The following is a 25,648-nucleotide window of genomic DNA, read 5'->3' on the forward strand; positions in this document are numbered from 1 at the left end:
GTGCCGTTTTGACTTCTGAAGCAATCATATCATAAGATCAAGCTTAGAATGCTAAAGGCTAAGTAGAACCAAAGTAACCCCTCCCACAATTTTTTTTTTTAATACACCAGCTTGAATCAGATTATTATGCTGGTAAGAAATCTCGTTAAGGCTTTTTGTTCTAATGGTATTCAGCATTCTTTAACTTACTTCTCTAAGGGCTGAATATTCCTTCTACAACACACTAGGTGACTAGTCCCCTATGTAGCCTAACCCTCAGACTCTCTTGAAAGTGAATATCTTATTAGATGGCAGTTCAATATTTGTGGGGAAAGGGAATTATACACCACAAGCTCAGTGCTCACCTGATTCTTTCTAGTGTTCTTAACATTTTAAAAATTAAACTGTCTAAATCACAGTACCTTGGGGAATTAAGCAACCTACATGTAATTAGGGGACTCCACGCACCCAGACAAAGAGGTGCAGGTGGTGGAAAACTGCACACAAAACTAGAACCCAAGATATTGCTGATTAGATCACAATAACAAGCCATCACAGATGATTGCATGGGTACAACTTTGTTAGTGAACAAGTCCAGCTGAGTTGTGATAAGCAAGACTTGCACTTCAAAATTTAGTTCCCATGTAGACTTTAAAAACAAACAGGTGCAAACAACTGTTGCTCATCACAATTAACAGGAGACCTGGAAATGAACTAAGGGTGGGTCCAGGTGCTGTGGTATTGGATGCAAAGGGCTCTTGGCTTCGAGCTGCCTGGCTGCATTAAAGGGTCTCTCCACTGTTCTGACCAGGGGTAGTCAAACTGCGGCCCTCCAGATGTCCATGGACTACAATTCCCAGGAGCCCCTGCCAGCATTCGCTGGCAGGGGGCTCCTGGGAATTGTAGTCCATGGACATCTGGAGGGCCACAGTTTGACTACCCCTGGTTCTGACAAACAGGAGATTGTATTTATTTAATTATATTTATATACCACCCTACTTTGTGGCTCAGGGCAGCTTATGCTGGAAGTATCATGAAAATAGTACAATGTTGCAAACATCTTCTACATATGTAATGTTCTTAATAGGAACTTGAGTGAAAAAAACATTCTTAAAATAGGAACTTGTCAGTTTGTTTGTCTTCCTGTGTGGATTTGGTTAATTATCGTTTTTCTCTATATGCTTCCCCCCCCCCCCATCTTTTTGACATCTCAGAGTTATTTAACTTCCTGAATTGTGTGGGTGGAGGAGCTGTCGGTATGCCTTGAGGTTTTGTAATCTGAGAATGATAAAGAGAATGAAGAGACTAGACCTCCCAGCTTCTTTGCACGAGGTATACTGCCTCTGATTGTGGAGGCTCCATCTGCTGCAAAGAGGTCGGGCCTGGCAGGCAGTTCAGCCAGGAAAGGAGGAAGCAGCAGCTGCCAAAATGTACACTATAACACAAAAAAAAAACACATTACCGAAGCGGAAAGTACTGAAGAGAAAAAGACCCTTTCCTAACCACGTGCGCAGGCGCTGTATCAGGTTTATTAAAAAAAAAAAAGACTTCCCGGAGAACCTTGACTCGCTTACGTCATTGCGTTGACGTAGAGCCAGCCAACCATCTGCTTGTGTCTGCGTAACGGAGGCTAAAACAAAGGAAGGTGCCTCTGGTTGGCAGGCGGAGGGCGGGGCCAGAAAAAAAAGGCGGAGCCGGAGAGCGGGGTGGTGGGGAGGGAGGAGAACGAGTGCGTCCTGCCCGGCGATTGGTGAGTGCGGAAGCCAGCCGCGGTGACGTCACCGCACCCTGCTGTTTGGACTGGCGGGCGGGGAGAGCGGCGGGCGGGGCTACGAGCCTCATGGAGCGAGTCGGCGGTTGCCCCGCGAGGGAAGGCTGGCGGCGGCCGCGGGAGGGCCCAGCTGCCAGCGCGCTGGAAGAGGCGCGGCCGGGCGCTCATTGAGCGGGGCGGCGCGGTCGGGTCCTTTCCCTCTCTCCCGCCCGCCTTTCCTTGGGATGGGCGGATGGAGTCTCGCTGACGCTCCCGGAAGCCATTGCTGGGGGCGGAGGCGAAGGAGGAGGCGGTGTGTGTAAAGCCGGGGCCTGGCCCTGCTGGCACCCGCGGCGGCCGCCGCCCCCGGCCCAAGGAGTGCCCCCCTCAGGTACTACTGGAGCCTGTGTGTGGGGAGGGGAAGCCGACGAACCCCGCCGGGCCTCACCCCCCTCCATTTCCCTGCAAATCTTTAATTGCCTCAAGGCTGGCCAGGGGAGGGGCGCCCCCGCCCACTGTCGGGGGGGGGGTTGGTGTGAGCTTGCGGGGAGGGGTCTTTAATTTTTTTTGGGGGGGGTTCTACTGACCTTTGCCCGCCTTGACAGAACTGGCCTTGTTCTGAAACCCAAAAAATTAAAGGGGGGAGGGAGGGGAAGGGGCGAGAAACAAACACGAGCTGGGGACCCAAGAGGCTGGAAAATGTTATGATCCCAAAAACCTATTTAGGCTTCTCAACCTCTTTGGTTCCTACCTTGTTGTTATCAGGCTGTTTTCATGAGGATTTTTAGGCTTCTCTATCCCTTTGGCTCCCACTTTATTGTTATCATCCGTTTTAAATGGTGCTTTTTAAAGGTTCTTGGGTGCCTGGTTCCCTCACAATAGGAATGGGTGAAAAGTGGGGGCCCTCCGTTGAGAATGACACGAGGGTTGGTTTAAAGGGCGGCCTGTAAATGGCGTGTCTTTTATGTTGATCCCCTTTTTTCCGAGGAGGTGTGAAGCCCCGTCTTTTGTCTCCGCTCTTCTCCCTCCCCTCGATTTTGTATTGTGGCTTACGTCCTTAACGGAGGGTGCGTTGTGAAGGTGGGTGAAGGTTTGCCTACGTGGGTGGTTTTCTTGTTAGAAAGCCTTGTCGGCATACATAGTTCATAATTGGTAGAGAAGCCGGGTCCCCCAAGCCCAGGGAGTTTACAGGCCAGATTTTTGACAGGGAGGAGCCCGAACGGCCAAAATGAATATACACAAATGCATTGGTTTAAGCTTTGTTTCCGGTTGGGGGCAAGATTGAAGGTACTGCTTAGACATTTAATAGCCAGGATTTTTTTTAAAAAGGATGTAATCACTAAAAGCTAAATGACAGCAGAATGAGGTTACAGGGAAGTAATGTGTGAAACGGAGAAGAAAAATGAAGCTTCAGTATCTATTTAAAACAATTTGACCTAGAATATCTTTCTGAATTTAATGGTTGCCTTGGCTACTGCTGTATCAGCTTATAAGACACATGCAAAATATTTTTGGAATATTGTTCCTTATAGGATTTTTGTCAGGAGAGATACTCTTTGTGGTAATGTGTGCATCATCTCAGGGAGTGGCTGCAACTTCAATTTTACTTCCAGGACTGCCCTTTTTTCCTCCCTAGTTGTGGCTGTTGTTCTGTAATGCTTTGTTTATGTATTTATTTATGTATTTATTTATTGTTATATTTATATACAGCCCTCCCCGAGGGCTCAGGGCAGTTTACAGAAAACAGGGAAGGATACAATTAACACGTGGTAACAGGCAACAGTAACAGCAATAATTTTATAACAATAATAACTTAACAAGATCATAACAATAACACCATAAAATAGAAATAGTGAGAGCCTCAGCTCAAGTCTGACTGGACCCTGTGGGCAACCGATTAGTGTTGGTCGTAAGGGGGGGGAGCTTGAGGGCCAACTGGAAGCGGTGGTTTGGTCGACCTCAACTAAATGCCTAGTGGAGGAGCTCCCTTTTGCAGGCCCTGTGGAACTGTTTAGGTTCTGTATGAAGGAATAATGAAGAGATGTCTATGGTTTTATACAGCACATACTTGTTAACTTACATTTTTTAATAGTCCAGGTACAAAATGCATTTATACATTGTTCTTCTGAAATAGGTGGAGTGGACAGAGACATTGGAAGGGAGAGAAAGTATTCAGTGAAGAATGAAAAGAAAGGTTGGTGTGAGAGGAGTGTGAGGAGCTGTATGATAGCGTCGGCATGGATTATGGAAAATATATATGATCTCTTTAATTGCATACTTATTGGTTTTCCTGAAGACGGGTTGCATACATATATTAAAAAGTAGGTCATGTTATAAAAGTGAAGCATTGTCAGCTTAAGTGACATTTCAAGGAGGTCAAATCTGTACCGCTGCATTTTGGCAGACACTGAACATAAGCAAAATGTTGTAGTTGTGTATGTGTGCTCATGTTCTGCCATTGGTTCTTTAAACAATAGCAGTGGCATAAGTTGTCCAGATGTTATAGTCTCAACATATTATATAATATATATGTCAATATACAATGAATTATGTCCCATTCCAGAAATTTTATATGAATGGCTCCTTTGATTCTGCTTTTCCTTTAAAAAGCCCTAGAGCACACTTATATGAGAAATAGTAAGTGACACTTTTCTTGTGTGGACATAGCAGCAAGCTACCCTTAGCATTTGAGGACATTCTCCCATCACGTCACTAGACAGTCCAGGGCTGCTTAGTTATAAAGTAGCATCTGGGCAACTTCCAATTCTGTATCCTGGTCCCCTCTAAGAGAACTGGTATAATTGCTGCCTTTCTGTACCAATAAACATTTTTTTTTTGCTTTTAAAAGTGCACATGAGCATACCTGGAACCAGAAAATAATTTTAAATGAACCATTTAGACATACCATTACTGTAAGTACATTCTGCACCTGTAAACATACAGCAGACATGTTACTGGGAAGAGAGGAAGTCTGAGAATCCCAGATCTATCTTTAAGCTCTTAACAAGAGGCATATAATTAAGAAAGATACCTCACTTGATGGTGGCTTTCTGCATCCAGCAGAACTATTTTATTCATTTGTATTATTGTGGCAAGAAACCATTTCAGTGTTTAAAAAATTCTCAGTAATTATGATACGCTGTCTAGGTTATACACAACTTGATGACAGTGCATCTTTACATTTTTCTTGGACTTTTAAGAGTGGCAATATTCCTGTTTGCTTTACTCACTAAAAGTATGCAGCTTAACTTCAATTACAACATCAACATAATGGTTGCATTGTGTTGCATCTGTCTCCCGTATCTCATGTTACCATTTGCCAGTTAGTTTGCGTTTTACAGATGGAGTTTGTGGCCTAATTAAAGGTTGGAGGGACCTGGTGCAATATTTCAAAAAGGAAGCTGTATTTTGGTAAATATTTCCAATTTTCCACACTGGCTACTTTTCTATAAACAGTTGAAAACACTATTGTTAAAGCTATAAGAACTTGGATGCCGTTTATTGTGCACTCCTATGCTGTGTTACCCCAATCTAAATCCACATATATAAATGAGGGCAGACTGGCATAATTTTGCATGGGACTGTACTGTTAAACAAGGGAAACACCCTAGAATGATATGTATAAAAGAGAAGTCAAAGACTACAAAGTAACTTCAACTAAAAACATAGTGGCAGAAAGATAAAAACCAATAGGCATTATCTTAAAACATTCCTTTGACACTGACTGCAAAGTGACATTCCTCTAGAGAGTAGTCTAATGCTTGATATGTTTTTCACTATATCGGACTTTACCCAATATCTGAAACTAGCCTAAATTATTGATATAAATGAGTTTTCCTGTTTTGTAGTATGTTTCTTGAACTGGCATGCATATTGACTGGTCGTTATAACAATTAAATAATGTTGGACTAGAGCTAAATAGTTGTCTGACCCAGCAGCATTATCCAGAATCACATTTATTCAGGGAAACAGAAATGAAAGGCGTAATCCTGTCCGATTAAGCATGTATGAATTATGTTGGTTTCTCTGAGTAAGAAAAATGGGCCTGGTGCTCTGCCTTTGAAGTCAGCAGGATATAAAGTTGTTGTGCCTTAAATTTTCATGCAGTTGGGGTTGATAGTTTTCATTATTTGCCAATATAACAGACAGCCACTTGTGACATATATAAGTGTCAGATATTTTCCTCAGTGCTATTTGTTGCATTGAAAAGCAGTGGTCTTGATAGAAGGCTATAGATTAGCTTCAAAATATTAATATGTGGCTTCTCATAATATCAGACTGCGCTTGGTGTCATAGTTAGGAGTGCAGACTTTTAATCTGGGGAGCTAGGCTTGATTCCCTGCTCCTCCCCCACATGCAGCCTGCTGGGTGACCTTGGGCTCCCCATAGCACTGATAGAGCTGTTCTGACTGAGCAGTCAGGGCTCTCTCAGCCTCACCTCCCTCACAGGGTGTCTGTTGTGGGGAGAGGAAAGGGAAGGCGAATGGAAGCTGCTTTGAGTCTCCTTTGGGTAGAGAAAAGCAGCATATAAGAACCAACCCTTCTTTTTCAGTAATATCAGGGCTCTCTCAGCCTCACCTCCCTCACAGGGTGTCTGTGCTGGGGAGAGGAAAGGGAAGGTGTAAGCCAGTTTGAGACTCCTTTGGGTAGAGAAAAGCAGCATATAAGAACCAACTCTTCTTTAATTCAATCTGTTTTTAAAGAGAAAAGGGCTATGTTTTTTCATCTGTTTTGAAAATGAGATGTCTGAATGAATTTCAGAACTTTTTTTCTATTTGCATGTATCTGCGTCCTTCAGTCTACTCAGAGGGAATCCAAACACAGCTTGGAAGAATTTTAAAAAGCTTTCTATATGGTTTCCCCAGCGCAGGGTAGTATTACTAAAAGGACAGCTTAAGAAGGAGGATCTGTACCTTTGCTGTTAACCAATGATACAATTGCATTAAGACTAACTGTTACTACCACAGTCTTTGAAACTAAGAATTCTAGAATATAGTTCTGTGCTTTTACCTCTAGTATTATAAACCTGGCATACCTGAAATGGTGGGGAATAATTTCTTTATTTGCAAAATGTGTATGCTTTTTCTTTTCAATTGTGGCCACCTATTGAAATGAAACGTATGACCTGTGCTTTGCCAGCTAGAATGTGTGACCTTCACTGGGAAGTGAAAACTTTTATTTTATTTTTATTTCTTTAAATTTACATACCACCCTCTCTGCTGGAGCGGGCTCACAATGTCTGGAGCTGACTCATACTTTAAAGCAGGGGCTGACAGATCTTTGATACCTAGTAATTTCACCCGTCATTTATTGTAAATGCCAAATGAGAATTTGTCAAGGTCTACTTTAAAGAGTTTAAATTGTGCGATGTTAATTATGTGAGACCCCGATGTCAGGCCTTGAAAAATTTTCTTTAGCTTTGCGGGCCACCCCCACAAATTTAGGAGCCATTCTTTTTAGCCCACGGGATTTTATCTTTTAATGGCCAGACTTTCTAATTGCTGCTGTCACAAAACCCGCTCCTAAATACTCAGTTACTTGTCATTGTTTTTAAAGCTATAACTAAAAATGTGTGGCATATAAATATTGAATAGCCCTGGTTATCATTGCAAGAAAAAGCTTGTGTCTGTCCCTCACCTCAATAAATTGTATGCTTCTACTGAGAATCACAAGGAAGCATTTGCAGTAAAGGACTGCTGAAAATACTAGGCACTGTAGTGAAATTTCTAGGCATCTGGGATTTGTCAAGATCTGCCCTAGTGGCTTAAGAATGGAGACTATAGTTACACGCAAATAGTTACTCAAATACAATGTAAGTGTCCATCTCATTACATGAAAAGCAAAATATGCCCATATATTTTATATTTAGAGCCTCTTGTGGTGCAGAATGGTAAGGCAGCAGACATGCAGTCTGAAGCTCTGCCCATGAGTTCTATCCCAGCAGCCAGCTCAAGATTGACCCAGCCTTCCATCCTTCCGAGGTTGGTAAAATGAGTACCCGGCTTGCTAGGGGGTAAGAGAGCCAGTTTGGTGTAGTGGTTAGGGGTGCGGACTTCTAATCTGGCATGCTGGGTTCGATTCTGCACTCCCCCACATACAGCCAGCTGGGTGACCTTGGGTTCGCCACGGCACTGATAAAACTATTCTGACCGGGCAGTGATATCAGGGCTCTCTCAGCCTCACCCACCCCACAGGGTGTCTGTTGTGGGGAGAGGAATGGGAAGGCGACTGTAAGCCGCTTTGAGCCTCCTTCGGGTAGGGAAAAGCGGCATATAAGAACCAACTCTTCTTCTTCAAACAGTAATGACTGGGGAAGGCACTGGCAATCCACCCCATACTGAGTCTGCCATGAAAACGCTAGAGGGCGTCACCCCAAGGGTCAGACATGACCCGGTGCTTGCACAGGGGATACCTTTATCTTTACCTATTTTATATTTAAGTGGGTATGAAAGAAATTGAACCCCCAGTATACGTACATTTGGAGTTTCGAATAAACATTGACAGGCATGTCTTATGTAGGGTTGGCTACTTGGCCAAAACAGATTTGGTGAGTGTTTGTAAAAGTCTTAATTTTACTTGAAACAATGAAAAACCTCATCCAAAGGGACGGCATTAGGGTTAATTGTAAAACAATCTAATTAAGTTATTGTAAAACATTAAAGGTAAAGGTAACCCCTGTTCAAGCACCCGGTCATATCTGACCTTGGGGTGATGCCCTCTAGCGTTTTCATGGCAGACTTAATACAGGGTGGTTTGAACATTAGCATTTTTTAAAAAGTTGTGATGAATTACAACATGTAATAGTTATGGAACATATCACAGAACAGTAACTGAGATCCTCCTGTGAGTACCTTTAAAAAAATTAAATTGACCCAGTCAGTGTGTTTTATGGATAGGTTTTCATTTATTTCGGGATCTATGCCCAAAGTAGTGATGAGAAGCTTTGCTGTACTATAAAATTTGCTCCAGAGCATGAAGAGGTAAGCTTGGGGGCATGTACACCCCCACTCACCAATTCATGCACAGTCAACATTTAAAAAGCTGTTGCCTTCATGGTGGCAGTCTTGGCTTTCTGTAAAATTTGATACTGTTTGACCACAATCAAAAAAGTGGTTAACTTTCGGGTGCACTGACCCCATTTTTTTAAGGCGCCATGAAAGTTAAAAAATGCAGGCTGTTCTTAGAAGGTACTAGAGTTGGGTGCTTCGGCATCTGAAGCAGCCAGCCGTGCGGGGGGGGGAAGTACCCCCCCCCCCCGCTGCTGGCTGCTTCGGATGCCAAATCATCTAGCCCTAGAACGTACTCTTTGAGGAATAGCTCTTGAATAAAACTCAAAGACTGTACATAACGTGTGGTAAAATTACCTTTCCGCTAAGTGATTTGACCCAACAAAGCGAGCTGCAGGTAAACCATGAAACTGCAAAAACATGTGCCCTAGAGCAGGGGTAGTCAACCTGTGGTCCTCCAGATGTTCATGGACTATAATTCCCATGAGCCCCTGTCAGAAAACTCTGGCAGGGGCTTGTGGGAATTGTAGTCCATTGACATCTGGAGGACCACAGGTTGACTACCCCCGCCCTAGACGAGCGGTTCCCAACCTTTTATATCTTACATTCCACCAGCCATTCAATCGTAGTCTCACTGCAGCACCACCATGACAGAAACAAAAGTCCACTTTTCCAAAAGGATGCATTCTGCTATTTTATAAAATATAACATTTCATACATGTAAATAGCAGGCGCACGGTGAACAATCCCTGATAGGTAGTGTTGGCAGGATGTGGCACATCAGAGACATTTGCTGGGGGCACTGAATGTTCACTGAATGTTCACGGGTACTACCAGCATGTCACAAGATCGCAGATAATCCATGGCAGGTAAGGTCAGTGGCAGATGACACATGCCACTCGTAGGTGGACATGGAGACTGAGGGAGAGTGAATACTCAGTATTTATTATGAAAATAATTATTTTGAAAATATTATGAAAATAGTTCTGCCGCCATCAGCTGGGGGTGGTTTGGGGGGTTGGGGATTGTTTTAGGTGTTTCTATGTATTAGGGGTTTTATGGGGGTTTTACATGTTATCACCCACTGCGAGCCTCAGGGGAGCGGTGGGTTATAAATCTAATAATAATAATAGTAGTAGTAATAAAATAATAATAAACCCAGGGCCTGCCTAGGTTATTTTTGTGTCCTACAAGTTGTACACGGACCAGTGACTGAGTAGTACTCACCACAGAGGACATGTCATACAGTTTACATGATACCCAGAGGTTAATAAATATGCTAGACATATGCAATAGTTTGGGAATTATCAGACGATTTGAAATACTTGACTGTCAATGTGTAAAACAGTAATTATTTGATTCTAGTCCAGGCTCCCAGTTAGAGTGAATCTCAGTAAAAGAGGAAGGGTAACCTTTCCAGATTTCCGTTTTTGCTATTTTGATTTCTGTCGGATTGTGCAGATTGCAAAGCGTAGATGCCCTGTAAGGGTGCATCCTAGAGAAGATGAAATAAGTTGTGTGAAGAATTTGTCATACCCGCTGGAAGGGGAGAGGATGCGGGTAGAACCCCTGACATAAAGGGAAATCACTTGCAGGCATTTGGCTGTTGCAGAAAGAAAGGTGGAGGCTTCTGGCCTGCTGTTACTCTCTGCTGTTTCCTTCTGCTGATGTTTCTTTCTGCTGTGCTTGCCACTTCTCAGGATTGTTTTGAAGGTTATGCGGTTTTATCGTCTCCGTAAGCCACCTTGAACAGTGCAAAGAGGGTAGATTCAAAAATTAGAAATAGTCCACAAAATAATAGGCTCATAAGCTGGATAGCATGATTTAGCAGGAGATGGAAGTTGGTGGAAATGCTCTGTTTTCACATGGATGTATTGTTTCTTGTTGATATCCATGTGACATTGCCCTCTGTTCAGATTCTGTGTTACTTTCCTTCCTGAACCTGCTTGGTCCTTTGTGAAAGACTGCAGTAAGAGTGGCTTTGGATGGGAAGCTGTGCATTTTCTTGGACTTGCCTGCCCAGCACCAATTTCTTTGCTTCAGTCCCCGTGTTAGTCATTCCACAACTCACTGGAAGGCTTTTTCAGGCTCCTTAACTAACAACACATTATATCACATTATAACATTGGAACAATGTACTAGTTCCCAGCTTTGTTTGCTTGTTTGTTTGTTTGAATCAGTGTCTGGCTCATTTGGTGGTGGAGTTGGTGCTAGCTGCTCATTTCTCTTTATACCTCTGCAACCAAAAAAAGAGACAGAGATGGACTTCTAAAAAAGAAAGGAAGAATGCTGGGAATTAAGAAATTGTTGCAGTTTACTGTTATCATGTTGTGACACGGTAGCAATATTCTATACCAGCCATTCGCAACCATTTTGGGCCCAGGGCCCTTTTTGGAGCTCTTATCAGGTTCCTCTCCCCCAAAGTCAAGCAAGAATGCAGCCAACACAAAAAAAATTATTATTGAATACCATGAAAAATTTAACAGTCCTACATATTGGAAAAACTTTTTAAAAGACTATATGAAGTTAAAGTTTAAACATCTACCAGACCAGATGCAATCCTTGAGTTTGGTGCTCACTCAGTGAGCTAGGCTAAAAAAGGCCTAAGCTAAAACTGAACCAACTAAACATATCTTGCCTGATGATGATGATACGATATATTGCCTGCCACTCTTGGACACTCCGGCTCATGGCAGGTTACATACAAAATTAAGTACAATAATACAATCCCCAATTTAAAACCCCCGTTAAGCCCCCCATAAAATTACAAAAATGCAAAACCATATTGTGGAAACAATAACAAACCATCTTCACAGCCCCCACTAACAGCTGGGGTGGTTAGAGGAGGGTTGTGACAACCAGCCATGCCAGTAGATGCACTGGCATGGGAGCATATCTTCCAGGGGGAAGCCCCATTTGATCTTCTACCATAGACCTGGCGGAAGAGCTCTGTTTTTCAGGCCCTGTGAAAAGCTGAAAGCTCTCCCAGGGCCCACAGTTCCTCCAGGAGCTCATTCCAACAGGTAGGGGCCAGGACCAAAAAGGCCCTGGCCCTGGTTGAGGCCAGGCATAATTCTCTGGGGCCAGGAACGATCAGCAAGTTGGAACCCTATATATAGGGTTTCTAGGATGTTCAACCAAGAAAAGTACGTGCATTCATTTTTTATTGAATGCATTAATTCAAGCATGCACTAAAGTAACAGATTACATGGCTTCTTTTTCTTGAGGAAGGTTGAACTTTCAAAGCCATTGTTGACATCATATGTGAAAAAAGGATATTTTATTGTTTCAGTTACCACCAGGGCGCTCCATAAACCTTTTGGGCTCCCTTTCTCCCATTTTTCAGTGTGTGGCCTCCTTCAAATGTACCATATGGCTGTTATATACAGTTGAGAATGGCTGTTATATACAGTTGAAACAAAACAAAGCACATCGGTAAGTCTAAGTGTGTTCTGAGGTCATCTGTCATGAGTCTGAGTTCATCAGATGAAAAAACATTTTACAGGGAATTTTTATACCTAATATTGGGGGGGGGAGGAGTTTTACTGAAGAGTCACCTATTATAAAATATTCAGATGCAAGTCCTTGTGCAAGGTACTGGAATAGATATGGCCATTATACATAACAAAAGATAGAGCAAGCCTCTTGTGCAAGTACACCTTAAATCCAGTAGATAAATAACATCTCATCAAAGGAAGCTTCATTATGAAACATCACCCTTCAGATCTGTCCTGGGTTACTGCATGATAACAATGTGGTGAGAACAAACAATCAATATTTCAAGACTCGATCCTAAAAAATGTGGTGGGGCAGGGGGAGTGGCTGCTGTGGAGAGCTGAGGGCAAGTAAAGTTTGCTAGAAAATTCGGCTGGGTGCTCCCTTAATACTGTGAACGCTTCTGCACTTCCAGGAGCAACAAGAGTTACGTGATGAGTAATATCTTTGCGGTAATAGGTGTAGCAAGTTTTAAATTACCCTATAATCGTAATTGGGATGGGGGGGCACCTACCAGGATATATTATCCAGTCACTTCTAGATACTATCATCTCTCAGAGGTCACTGGGTTTCCTGGACTCCTAAAAATGTTATGGTAGTAAAACGTGCTGACAGGTAACTGGAGTATGAATCAGGGCTCATCAGATCCCAGGCAGCAAGGCACCATGGTACCTATAAATTTCATTGGGGTGCTTAGTACTTTCTGCAGTGATTTTACTATACAGTGTCTTCAAATACTTGGTGAAATTATGAAGGTTATTTATCATTTCATATCAGAGTGTGCTTTGTGACATAAAAATACATGTTTGTGAAGATCTTGTCATTGGTTGTTTATATGTTAACCTTACACTGTTCAGTGGTGGTCGATGAATTCATTTTTTTAAGATCAAAATAAATGATACAGTTTATCAAGCACAATGCACAGATCAACAAATAAAACAGCGCAAAGACAATGAATCTCCAAGGTAAGAAAAGTGCTTGGTACAACTGAGAGGGGACTTGATAACCATCTTCAAAGCTGCCATATAGAGTTTGGAGCAGAGTTGTTCTCTCTTGCCCCAGAGGGACGGACCAGAACCAATGGGATGAAATTAATTCAAAAGAAATTCCATCTCAACATCCGGAAAGAAGTTCCTGACACTTAGAGCGGTTTCTCAGTGGAACAGGCTTCCTCGGGAGTTGGTGGGTTCTCCATCTTTGGAAATTTTTAAACAGAGGCTGGATAGCCATCTGACAGAGAGGCTGATTCTGTGAAGGCTCAACAGGGTGGCAGGTTACAGGGGATGAGCGATAGGGATGTGAGTGTCCTGCATAGTGTAGGGGGCTGGATTAGATGACCCAAGAGCTCCCTTCCAACTATATTATTCTCTGATTCTACAAAAACATGATTCTACATGAGCAGCAGAATAGGAACCAATTTCTAGTGTATTTTAAGGAAAGCAACTAAAAAACAGAGCATGACTCAACTAAAAGAAGCAGCTAGATGAAAGGTTAATGACAAACATAACACATGGACATAAAGAAACATCTAAAGGATAAATGAAAAACGCAACAGGACAGTAAAAAAAGTAATAGACAGTTACATAACAATAGTAGCAATAATATACACAATAGCATAATCTTCCCAGTCATCTCGATCCCATCTCGTTGAAAAACTTAAAGGCCTAGTTAATTGTGACATGTGACACAAGCTGGGTCAAGAGTCCCCCAACATGCCCCCAAGTCACACTTACCCCAGGGCACTCACCCTTAAAACCGCTCCATTGCTAAGTGCTGCTTAGAGCTCTGTAGAAGAGGAGGGCTCTGCCTCTATTTTCCCTAGCAGTGCTGTCTGCAATGGCTTCAGATAGAGACTTTGTTCTGGAATAATTTGGGGGAGCAGTCTGCTCCCCTCTCAGTGCTTTCTAAGCATTCAAAGAGATCAGGTTGGAAGAGGGCCAATAATCAGAAGCTTGTCTGGGTAAGACTAGAGATACAAACTTGCCTAGAACTTTAAAGGTAGGGGGAATGTCTGTATACTTTTCTCCCCCCTGAAAAACCCAGACATTTTTGGAAACTCGTTACTGTCTTATTATTTATCTTGTGTATTACTATGTACTGGGGCTTTATGGATTTCATTGTATGGTTTTATTGAGGGTTTTATGCTGTAACTCGCCTCGAGCCTCTGGGGAAAAGCGAGTAACAAGTCTAATAAATAATAATAATAATAATAATAATAATAATAATAATTGTATTGTTGTGCACCACCCTGATCCGCTAAGGAGGGCAGTATATAAATTAAATGAATAAATAATTTTAAAAAATTCTGTGTTGTCCCAACTTGGACCCCCAAGGCAACAAACATTAAAACAGCATTAAAATAAAGTGTATATAAAATAAAAATTCACCATAAAGAAGCATAGCAAAACAATACGGTAAGAAGACCAATAAGGGTTACTGGGGGGGGGTGTCTTCATCCACTAACAGAGGAAATGATAGAGGGAAACAAATGAATCTCCCTGGGGAGCGGGGCTGTCCAAATTTCAAAGTCGGAGTGAAGAAGGGCCTTTCTTGGGTTGCCACCTGCGTGGCCTCATGGGGGAGGTCCTTGAAGCAGGGCCTCCAAACATATGGTGAGTAGGTTCATAGAGGAGGGATGATCCTTAAGATACGCTAGCCTCAAGTTTTATAGAAGAGGAAGAGCTGCAAAGTGGGTTACAAATGCCCTTTCCTTCCTCTCCTCACGACAGATTTCCTGTGAGGTGGGTAGGGCTGAGAAAGCTCTGAGAGAGCTGTTTTCTAAGCACAGCTCTAAGAGAACTAACTATCCCAAGGTCACCCAGCTGGCTGCATGTAGAGGAGTGGAGGATCAAACACAGTTCTCCAGATTAGAGTCTGCCACTCTCGCAAGCCACTGCCACCATCTATGAATCCACAAAGGAGACTTGGGTCCAGCAATACCTTTGAGCTACAGACGTGCTTATTTAGGGAAATGAGCCCCCAATCAGAATAGGAGATATCCCAATTCTGGCAGAAACTTTTCCCCTGTCAGTAGCACATTTTTTGAGTATTGAGTTTCAGTTAGTCCTCATCCATCTCAGAACTGTTGCCAGCCTCCTGTTCATTGTGTCCACAATCTCCCTGGGATCTGCTGGAAATGCAAGGTAGACTTGAGTGTCATCCATACATTAGCAGCTGTTCAGCCAAAATCTCTGGATAACCTCTCCCAGCAGTTTTACATACATGTTGAAAAGCATGAAGAAAAAAAGATAGAAACCCTTAGGCCAGAAGCTGCAAGTAGTCTTGCCCCAGGATGGTGCATTTGGGACTGGATAGTAGTTATTCAGAGGTTCAGAGTAGGGTTTTTTTAAGGAGAGGACACACTACTTCCTGCTTCAGGGCAGTGGCTGCTGACCTCTCCAGACATTTGTGGTCTCCTGGGCTTGTTCCGCTGCTGACCCCCTTCATGTTTAAGCAGTCGAGAGTCATCTAAGTAGACAGTGTGTCCCAGACTTCCAGGAATCTTGTTTACATTTACAGATGAGACAAGCTGAAAGGTCTCCCACACAACTAGACAAATTGTTACTCTGGGATCATCCAATCCTGTCATTGCTATTGTAAAGCCCGAGTCATCATGGATGTGAAGAGATTATTATCTATAAAGTTCTTAGTGGAATGCTAACAGGCTGCGAAAAGGTCCACTTCCTCTTGTAGTCCAAAACTCAGTAGGCCCATGACCCTCCAGAATAGCTCAGGAGGTCTACACTGTAAAGATGTAGTGAAGACAGAGAAATATTGTTTCTTTGCAATCATCACTGCCCTGGAGTAGGCGTTAAAGTGAACTCTGGCCTGCGCCTTGTCAGATTTGTGCTGAGTCTTTCTTTACTGTCTCACTTGTCTTTTTCTTAACCATAGCCCCTCAGTCCACTAAGGCAGTGGTCCCCAACCTGCGGGCCGCGGCTCCCTCTCCCCGCCCCCCCTGCAGTAAAAAACTTCCCAGGCCGCAAGCTTGCGCAAAAGTGCCGCGCATGCGCGAAAGTGCCGCACATGACGCATGCGCTGGCGCGGCCCGCTGCCCTGCCAGTCCCCAGCCTCAGAAAGGTTGGGGACCACTGCACTAAGGGGCTGCCTGGGCTTTTAGACCTGAGAGAGGGCACCTAAGAACAAACAGGTCAATAATCTGGGTCATTCCCACATTCTAGAGGTCAACCAGAGCGTTGACAGGAGTGCCCACCAAATCAGCATAATTCCATAGTACCATCTTAAAAACCCATTGGATCTATCAGGCTATAGTGGCAGATAATCTTAATCGACCCCCCCACCCTTGCAGCATCTTGGTATCCCTGCAAGCCTAAATCCCAGCCACTAGCTATCTGTCCATGACACAGAGCCAGTCTCTAATCCCCCACTATGTCAAGAGCGGGGCCTGTTATTATGTGAGACGGGACTGTGTTTGCCATGGAGGCCATAAAATCCTGAGCTGCTCCCAGGATCCCCCAAAACAACCAGCCTAGATGATTTCAACATGGTGGGGAGTACTGTCACATCACAACTGACTTATGGTGACTCAGTAGGGTTTTCAAGTCAAGCGGCATTTAGAAGTGTTTTTCCATTGCCTATCTCCATGTTACAACTCTGCTCTGCTTCCAAGATCTAACCAAATTGGGCTAGCCTGGGGTGTCATCAAACATACATCTAACCTAAACTTATTTTTACTGCTTTACAGACATATATACCAGCCTTTCTCAACCTTTTTCCCATTGAGAAACCCCTGAAATGTTCAGGCTCCGAGAAACCCCAGAAGTGATGTCAGCAGGTCACACCTTCCTGCCCCGCCCCGCCCCTGTAAGTCACATGTCACCAAAAGTGCCGTCACGTGAACATTCCCCCCGGATGTGACATCACCAGGACACTCCCACAGCACAGGAAGCGTCCACACAGAAATACTTTCAGATGATTCGTGAACAACCATACCTGTGCTGGTTACCAGTTTGCTCTTCTTCACCAAAGCGAGCTAGCAGAAATAGGGTTGGGGAAGGCCTCTTCTGCTCTGTTGGCTCCACCCCCTCCCCCAACACCAGAAATAGGGTCAGAGCAGGCCTATGTTACCCACTGCCCCCAAAGTTAAGTTAAAATGAGCGTACTTAGCTCTCTGGACTCCAGTCAGTACCACATATAACAAGCCATGGCCCGCAAGCATTTGTACCCTTCCCACCCCTTCCAGACTCATTATCAGCCATTGGGGGGGGGGGGGCGCGACATGACCATGTATGGCCATATCACCTGATAATGTTTTTAAATATATATATATATAAATTAACTCCCACCTAATTGGTGAAACCCTGGTTGAGAAAGCCTGGCATATACAGTTGTTCTGTTGGGAATATTTGTGAAATTTTCCATAGCTTTGCGCAAACAAAATAACAAATATGGCCAACGCTAGACAAAAGGGAAGAAAGCTGAATTCCCTGCATCTGCTGAGGTTGTTGTCAGATGAGAATTAAAGTGAGGAAAGCTGAAAATGAAAGCCATATTTTTTGTAGTAAACAAAAGGATATTGTGGGGCTCAGAAACAATTTGCAAATGGCATTCATATTACAAACAACACCAAATAAACTTAGATGGAAAGTATCAGTTTCTTTGGTAGTGTCTCGTTTTCTTGTGTCATACTTATTGTGACAAAATTAATCACCTTTAAACAAATTTTTGAAAAGATGTTGCATCTATGTCTCCAGTGTATGTGACAAATATTATCTAAGGCTGTAGGTTGTTGCCCATTAAAGTTGTCATAGCCCACAGCTCTTCTAAAGCGTTTTGCGCAAGCAAACCTTGTCAAGTAAAAAAAGGAAGGGGAGGAGAAGATAACAGGCAGTCTGTTCTCTAATTTTTGCGTGGTGTTTTTAGGTGATAAGGCTGAGGTGCCGCTGCCTTGTCGTCTGGTTCTGTCAGGGACTGCGCATTCAACCTGCTCAGAGCGCGATGCCGCTTCCACTGAAAACTCAATTCCTTGCTGTGCTGGTTTTATGTCTCCTGACCGAGGCACACGTTTCCCCTCCGCCACACAGTGCCTCTAGCCAACTTCAGTTGCTGCACAAGCTATGGCCTTTTCCCTGACAGGCGTGATTGCACTGCAGTTACCTGAGCTCTGGTAGCAGCCGAAAGTACTCCGGCTACTTCCGAAGGCTGTTTGGAAACTTCGGTTTGGTGCAGAATGCGGCTGCAGTATCTTGCTGGTGGAAGTGAATGCATTTGATCCATCCTGGAAAACTGTTGCTACTTACCTAGTACTAAATAGTTTGGGAACAGGGTTCCCTAAATCAGGGGTAGTCAACCTGTGGTCCTCCAGATGTCCATGGACTGCAATTCCCATAAGCCCATGGACTGCAATTCCCATAAGTCCATGGACTGCAATTCCCATAAGCCCCTGCCAGCAAATGCTGGCAGGGGCTTGTGGGAATTGTAGTCCATGGACATCTGGAGGACCACAGGTTGACTACCCCTGCCCTGAATGACTGCATTATCCAGCACATTGATTAAGGCTGGCCTTAGAGATGTCGTTTGTGCCCCATAGATTCCCCAGCCATTTTAGGCCACTATAGTGTAACCTGCTGCAGGTGCCCTCTGTCCAGTCAGTAGCTGTCATCATCTCTGTGGTCAACTTGGTAATTGCCCAAGCCCAGACACGTTTGGAGAAGTTTTCTGCAGTTGTGTTTGTGATGGCATCTGTGGTTTTCTCCTTCTGAGTTTGTGATGCATGGGGTGTTTTGGAGGGAGGGCTCTTGTTATTTTAATTTTGTTTGCTGGAAATTTTGTAGATTGTGTTTTGCTGGTGTTGGTTTTACTGCTCGATTTGTTGTATAGATATTTTTATCATTGGCTTGCTACCCCTTTTGAATGAAAGTGTGGAACTCGGTATTAACTTGGCAGGCATGAAGCTTATTGGCGCTTTTTGCTCTAGGGGCAGAGGAGATTTTCCCAGAGTTTTGTTCTGGTTGCTTTTTCTTTCCCTGACAGATTTGTGTTTTGTACGTTCCTCCATGATGACAATGGATGTATTAGTTATATTGTTAATTCTTATGGATAGTCTTCTGCTTGTGTTTGGCTGTTGGGTTGTTGATTATTGTTAAATATTATTGGAAGGCACCTCAAAATTATTATTGTTTATTGTCAATGTTACTTTTGACTATGTTATATGTTAGATCATTCCATGTATCCCCCCCTCCCTGCGATGTTATATATAAATCACCTTGAGCTGTATGGAAGGGTGGTATAAAAATCTAATAAAATAAATAAAAATAAAAGCATATATGCAGAGACTTATAGGAAATAAATATTTGATTTCAGACTTGAGAGACCCTTAACCAACTAAGCCAAAAAAAAACCCCACTTTATAATATGTATGATAGAGTATAATAATACCATAATTAGAGTAAGTGGAAGCAGTTTTCATAAAGCTTAGCTTCATGATCTCTGTTTAAAGCTCCGTCTAACACCAGGGCTTAAATCATATTGTGAGGCCAGTACTTTATTAAACGGAATGCTTGACTAGTGAACTTCATTTGTTTAGAGAACATATATTTAATAAGCATATATTTAATAAGCAAAGTTTTTTAAAAATAGGACCCACAGGCACTGTTTAAATACAAGTAATGATGGTGCAGCATTTGTAGAGGAGAACATATTAGATATATAAAATCAATTCTGTTGAGTGCCAGCATCTGATGAGGTAGCCTTTAAAGGCTCCGTCTAAAATAGAATAACTGAGCATTTCTCCCAAGCTCTACAAAGATTTATGTCACTTTATTTAATTTTTTGGCCATCAGGGGATTCTGTGGGTTTCCAAGGGAAGAGAAATTCAAAGCTAGTTTACCATTGCCTGCCTCGGTCTCGTGACCCTGGAATTCCTTGTTGGTCTCCCATCCAAATACTAACCAGGGTTGACCCTGCTTAGCTTCTAAGATCTGAAAAGATAGACCTAGTCTGTGCTATCCAGGTTAGGACACAATAAATGTGGAGTACTTTTAAGCATTGGCCTGGATCCAGAACAGAATTTTTACATGAGCAACTGTATTTGTCAACAAATAATCAGAAAGCCAGGATATTTAATACTGTCCACGTTTTGATACCATACCGATAAACACCATACCGATGAGATGGATTATCACTGGCAGTCTTCAAGCAAAGGTTGGATACACACTTTTCTTGGGTGCTTTAGGATGCTTAGGGCTGAGCCTGCATTGAGCAGGGGGTTGGACTAGATGGCCTGTATGGCTCCTTCCAACTCTATGATTCTATGATTCTATCCCTTCTGAGCAGAACTGTGTATGGCTTCACAGGATTAGATAAACATACGTAGTAGAGATCCATCAGTGTCTATTAGCCACAAGGTATAAAAGGAGCATTATTGCTGGAGCACTGGTGCTCTGTATTCTTAGTGCTTGGGTGGAGTTAGTGGGGGCTTCTGGAGTTCAGGCCTGACTGGTGGGCCTCCTGATGGCATCTGATTTTTGGCCACGTGTGACACAGAGTGTTGGATCGCATGCACCATTGGCCTGATCCAACATGACTTCTATGTTTTTATGTTAGTTGTTAGTCAACTTTGAATAAAAGGTAAGCCAAAGGGGTGTAGTGGTTGAGAGGATAGGGCTAATATCAGAGAGAACTGGGTTCATATCCCCACTTGCGCCATGGAAGCTGTCTAGTTGACCTTGAGCCATTCACATGCTCTCTGCGTAACCTACCTTGCAGGGTTGTTATCAGGACAAAATGGAGATGAGGAGAATGATGTAAGCTGATTTGGGTCCCCAGTGTGGAAAATTGTGGGGTATAAATGGTCTCGGAAAATCCAGAGAGGGATCCTAGAGGCCGGAAATATATTTCTATGGCTTCTGATTGCAATAGTTGCTCAATTGACAAACAGTTGTTTGGTAGTGCCCAATTTAATTTTCAAAAAAAAATTTTTGTTGGAGTAATTAGAATAAGTTGTATGTTCAAAACCAGGTATTCTTGAGTATTAAGAAGGGTAGCTTACAAATCTAGTCAGAAGTTCCAGTACCTTTGGGTGCAATGCCTGTGGTGTGGAAGCATCGGTGGCTTCATATGCTTTGTCCATCCAAGGATTGCCATTTTAGTTTAGACCATTTAAGTACTTGTTTCTCCTGAACTCTGGCAGCAAAATTTTCTTCAGCACTATTTTATAATCTAATCCACTGACCAAGGCCTCAGCAGTTAGACTAAGCATATGTTCCCACTGTTCTGTAGTCACATAAGGTGTTTAGGCAGCAGCTTTATCAGAACTGACATGTAAAACTGAAACGGGAAAAAGAACTCAAATATGATCTTCCTTCAGATGTAACATAACTGATGTTAACTATGTTGACTACACTTACTGTTGCTGTACTAGCAGTAGCAGTGTCATTCAGGAGAATGGGAGATTGTACTAATAGCAGATGTTCACTTCCATGTGGGTAATCACGTGGACATGATCAAGACAGACGAGTAGGTGGGATTCTACACAATGAGACCACCGAGGCAGTGTATTTTGGTTCTTGTTTTATGGGTTTTTAAAGATTTTTATGTGAACCGCCACAAGCTAGCAAGAAAGGGGGGAGGGGAGGGGAGGGGAGGGGAGGGAAGGGAAGGGAAGGGAAGGGAAGGGAAGGGAAGGGAAGGGAAGGGAAGGGAAGGGAAGGGAAGGGAAGGGAAGGGAAGGGAAGGGAAGGGAAGGGAAGGGAAGGGAGAACCTTACAGAGTGTGCTGTGGAACTGGAGCAGTTTACAATACTTCTCGCTAACTCAAGGTTAGCTTGAGTAAGTAGTCAGTTTGCACTTTGTTGTGCTGGTCTTCAGGTGGAAAGTAGTGAGCTAGAACACCTCTGAAGGGCTTGTGCAGGAGTAGTAGTTGAGCAGTTTGACTGTATCCTCCCACGTTCTTTTAGTTGGGATGGTGTTAGCTGTGAGCTGGGCACTTAAAAGATTGAATTCTCTTTTCAAATTTGAATGGCTCAAACTTTTTTCTTAGACATTTCCTGACTATCCATTTTAACCCTGCTTAAAATTGTGCAGTTCTTTTTTTATAACTAGAAGACTTGGAAATTTCACTACTGATGTAACATCTAAAATAAAAACACTTTGAATGCATTACTTACGTTGGCCATTATTGAATGTGCATGGTGTTTTATAAGGATTGGATAATATTTCTGAACTGAACTTTTTTTTGTCTTAAATGGCAATTTGTAATTAGAAGGAATTCATTCCGGTCTCCCCCTTGACATGCAAATACTATTAAAATTCATTTCGGAAAACCTTTGAAATGTCTGTTTTCAAATACTTAGAAACTACTTTGGCATGTTCACCCAGATGGGGTTGCATATTTTGCATGTCAATGTCTTGAGTATATGAGTAAAAATATATTAAAAACATAAGCATGGTGGCTAGAACTTGCTGTTATTTTGCTGCTATGAACAGTATGCAACTCTCCCAGCAGTTTCTGGATAAGAAAAATCAATATGTCTCTCCAAATTTAAGTCTACACATTAACTCCTGTTGAAATTCATGGAACTTGAAACTGCTTTAGCGGGTTATGCTCCATATTTGTTTAAATTGTGCAGAGATGGCCATACTGTGGCTCTCCAGGTGTCCATGATGCACCATGACGGCAGGGGCTGATGGGAATTGTAGTCCGTGGACATCTGGAGAGCCACAGTTTGGCCACCGCTGGTAAAGTTTTTTGCTCCTGGACCTGTTTGCACCATTATAGTTACCTCTGTTATAGTTATTAATGTTAATTATTATTGTGGTTTATCTATATATTATGGAAAATCTAAGTTCCTTGTAGAAACGTATTGTTTCTACGTTCTATGTAAATCGCCCTGAGCCCAGGGAAGGGTGGTATATAAATATAATACAACAATTAAATAATCTGCTTATTACTGTAACTAAAGTACTCTAATAATAACAAGAAAAATTTGGCTTGAAATTTCTGTTGAAATTCCCCTTGACCTCATTGTACTACATTCTATATTTTTTTTTCTGTTTAAGATTTCTTAAAAGACAAGATGTCACAGAAATTGGGGGGGGGTGCGGGGGAATACATTGCAAAGCAAAGGCTGATTATTTGAGGTGGAAGAGTCTGTTTATGGTTCCCCCATTGCTTCTGTTCACGTGGCAGCAGCTTGCATGAGAACTGACTTACCAATTGCAAAAACGTAACAGCAGTTGTTCCATTATGAGCTCTGATGAGTCAGAACAACCTACAATGGGAAGACTTTTACGTTTTGAAAATGCCGTGCTAGGTCTGAAACAGAGGGTAACATTATGTATTTTACCAAGGTACAGCGAGCCAGCCGAAGGGGCTTGTGCTAGTCCAACGTGCTGGTTTCCCTTTCTTCATACAACTTGACCCATCGGCCACAGCACCAACTGCTTTTCACACTTTGTCGCAAAATATATTTTCTTTGCACTGCGGGGTAGAAAGCACTCTTTGGTTCACAGTTCCTTCAATCCTTGTTTGTGTTGAGTTTAATGCACTTCCAGGGAAAGGTTTTTATGTTGGTTTTCAGCAGTGTCTACATATTTGCTCCTTTTCGAACCCCTGTGTTGGCATCGAACGTCCTTCCTTCCTTCTACATCTCCTGCTTGCATCCCAGTCTCCATGACCATTTCGGCAGTGCTGTTGTCCTATAAGCATGCCTTCAGAAAAGTGGTGCGTGGAGAAGGAAGAGAGGAGGTCTCTCTGGAACGTCAGATGGCTGTGTGGCCAGTGCTCTCAATTCGATTAGAATTAAAAACCTAATATCGGAGTCCTTAGTCTGTCCCATTCAGGGCTACATGCTTGGTTTCCGAGTGAATTTGTGTGCTGTAATGTTTTCATCTGATGTTTCTGTCTTTACAGCAGAATGGTGATTCAGATGGCTTTACTGTATTTGTATGTGTGTGGCTATAATGAGGGGCAAGGAGACATATATTTAACACATGTATAGAGCAGAGGAGACTGCCTCTGATTATAAATATGTCTTTGCCCTGCTAGCCTGCTCTTAGCGACAGTCATCACAGAAGGGCAGCGCCTGTCCTTTAATAGAGGCAAACATTGTACATACCACTTGAGATTCACGGAGGGGAGGTTGAAGGAAAATGTGATAGGTTCATCCATATCTAAAACAGGAACAGTTATTCTTGAGAGTAAGTGTATGCTCTTCACACAAGATTCTTTCAAGCCATTATAGTACTTTTCTTTATCTAGTTCTTTTTAGCATAATACACAATGTCAGTGCTCTTGGAAGGGGGGCCAGTGTCATCTGTGCTAGCATTTAGCACATACTATATTTTAGTAAGCTTTGAACTCAATGGCAGTGAGAGTAAATGGTAGAAGAGAAAATTAACCTGTCCTAAAACTCAAGAAAAACTCTGCTACACGTTTGATACTGTAAATTAGCGATCCCCAACCTGTGGGCTGCGGACCACATGTGGTCCTTCGACTAATTGGAGGTGGGCCCCGAAGGACGCCTCCCCCCCCCCAGCCCTTTACAACACACTTCATTGTTGTGGTGTGTCTGTATATTATTTTGAAGGGATGTTTAAACATTACCATAGCGATCAGAGAGCACTAGGGCAGTGGTTGAGAGTAGAAGAGTAAACTACCCCCCCACCGGGCCTCAGTAAAAGGCGTTGAGTGGTCCCCAGTGATAAAAAGGTTGGGGACCACTGCTGTAAATGGAATAGCTACTCCAGAGGACCCCCCCAATAAAAAAAACCCACATCAGCATTGCAGTTTAAATTCTGAGGTGAGTAACCTGATTGGTAATTAGATCTGGAAGACTTCTGCCCATCAAGGAACATGAAATATTTGCTATCTGTAGTAGATTAGAGAAGTCAAATTTCTAGGAATTTTGAAATGGGAGGGACTTCCTGTACATCCCATACCTCATGTGAAGATTGATTCTAAGGTGACCTCAAACATCTTACAGGGAACAGAATGCCCAGCAAGTTTGATATCTGAGATGGAAGAGCACCTGATCCCTAACTCTGGAACTGATCCAATTTTGACCCAAAGAAGAGCTGCTGCTGCTGATGAAGTGCAACCTCTGGCAACCTTGGGGAGTAAAAATCATGACCAAGCGAATGGCAGTGTTTTCCTGGATGTGAACAATGAACTGGAACAGATAATCCAGATTGATTGACTGCGGAAGGATGTCCCGTCCCCATTTATTAAGATCTTATCCTGGAACATTGCTGGTTGGAAGAACAAGATGAATGACCGTGAATTCTTACACTTTATTAGAGACTTTGAAATTATCTTTTTCCAGGAAACATGGTCCAGCTCCAAAATATGTCTCCAGGGATATGAGTCCCATTCGGTCCCCGCTCACAGATCCAACATACGGGGGCGACACCAAGCAGGCCTAACTCTTCTTTTTTCACAACAATTAGACTGTAAATTG

The 25,648-nt window shown here is 42.9% G+C and overlaps 1 protein-coding gene and 1 long non-coding RNA gene across 3 annotated transcripts in view; both read left to right on the forward strand.

Annotated features, from left to right (window-relative positions):
* RNF38 (ring finger protein 38) overlaps positions 1-25,648 on the forward strand; it is a 125,808-nt gene that overhangs the window by 65,042 nt on the left and 35,118 nt on the right. The window lies entirely within an intron of this gene.
* Positions 1,769-25,299, forward strand: LOC143841367 (uncharacterized). The gene is made up of 3 exons (XR_013232677.1): positions 1,769-2,120; positions 3,864-3,923; positions 25,175-25,299. It is a non-coding gene; the product is annotated as an uncharacterized LOC143841367 (long non-coding RNA).

The sequence above is a fragment of the Paroedura picta genome, chromosome 7 (assembly GCF_049243985.1).
Source record: "Paroedura picta isolate Pp20150507F chromosome 7, Ppicta_v3.0, whole genome shotgun sequence".
Classification (NCBI taxonomy): Eukaryota; Metazoa; Chordata; class Lepidosauria; order Squamata; family Gekkonidae; genus Paroedura; species Paroedura picta.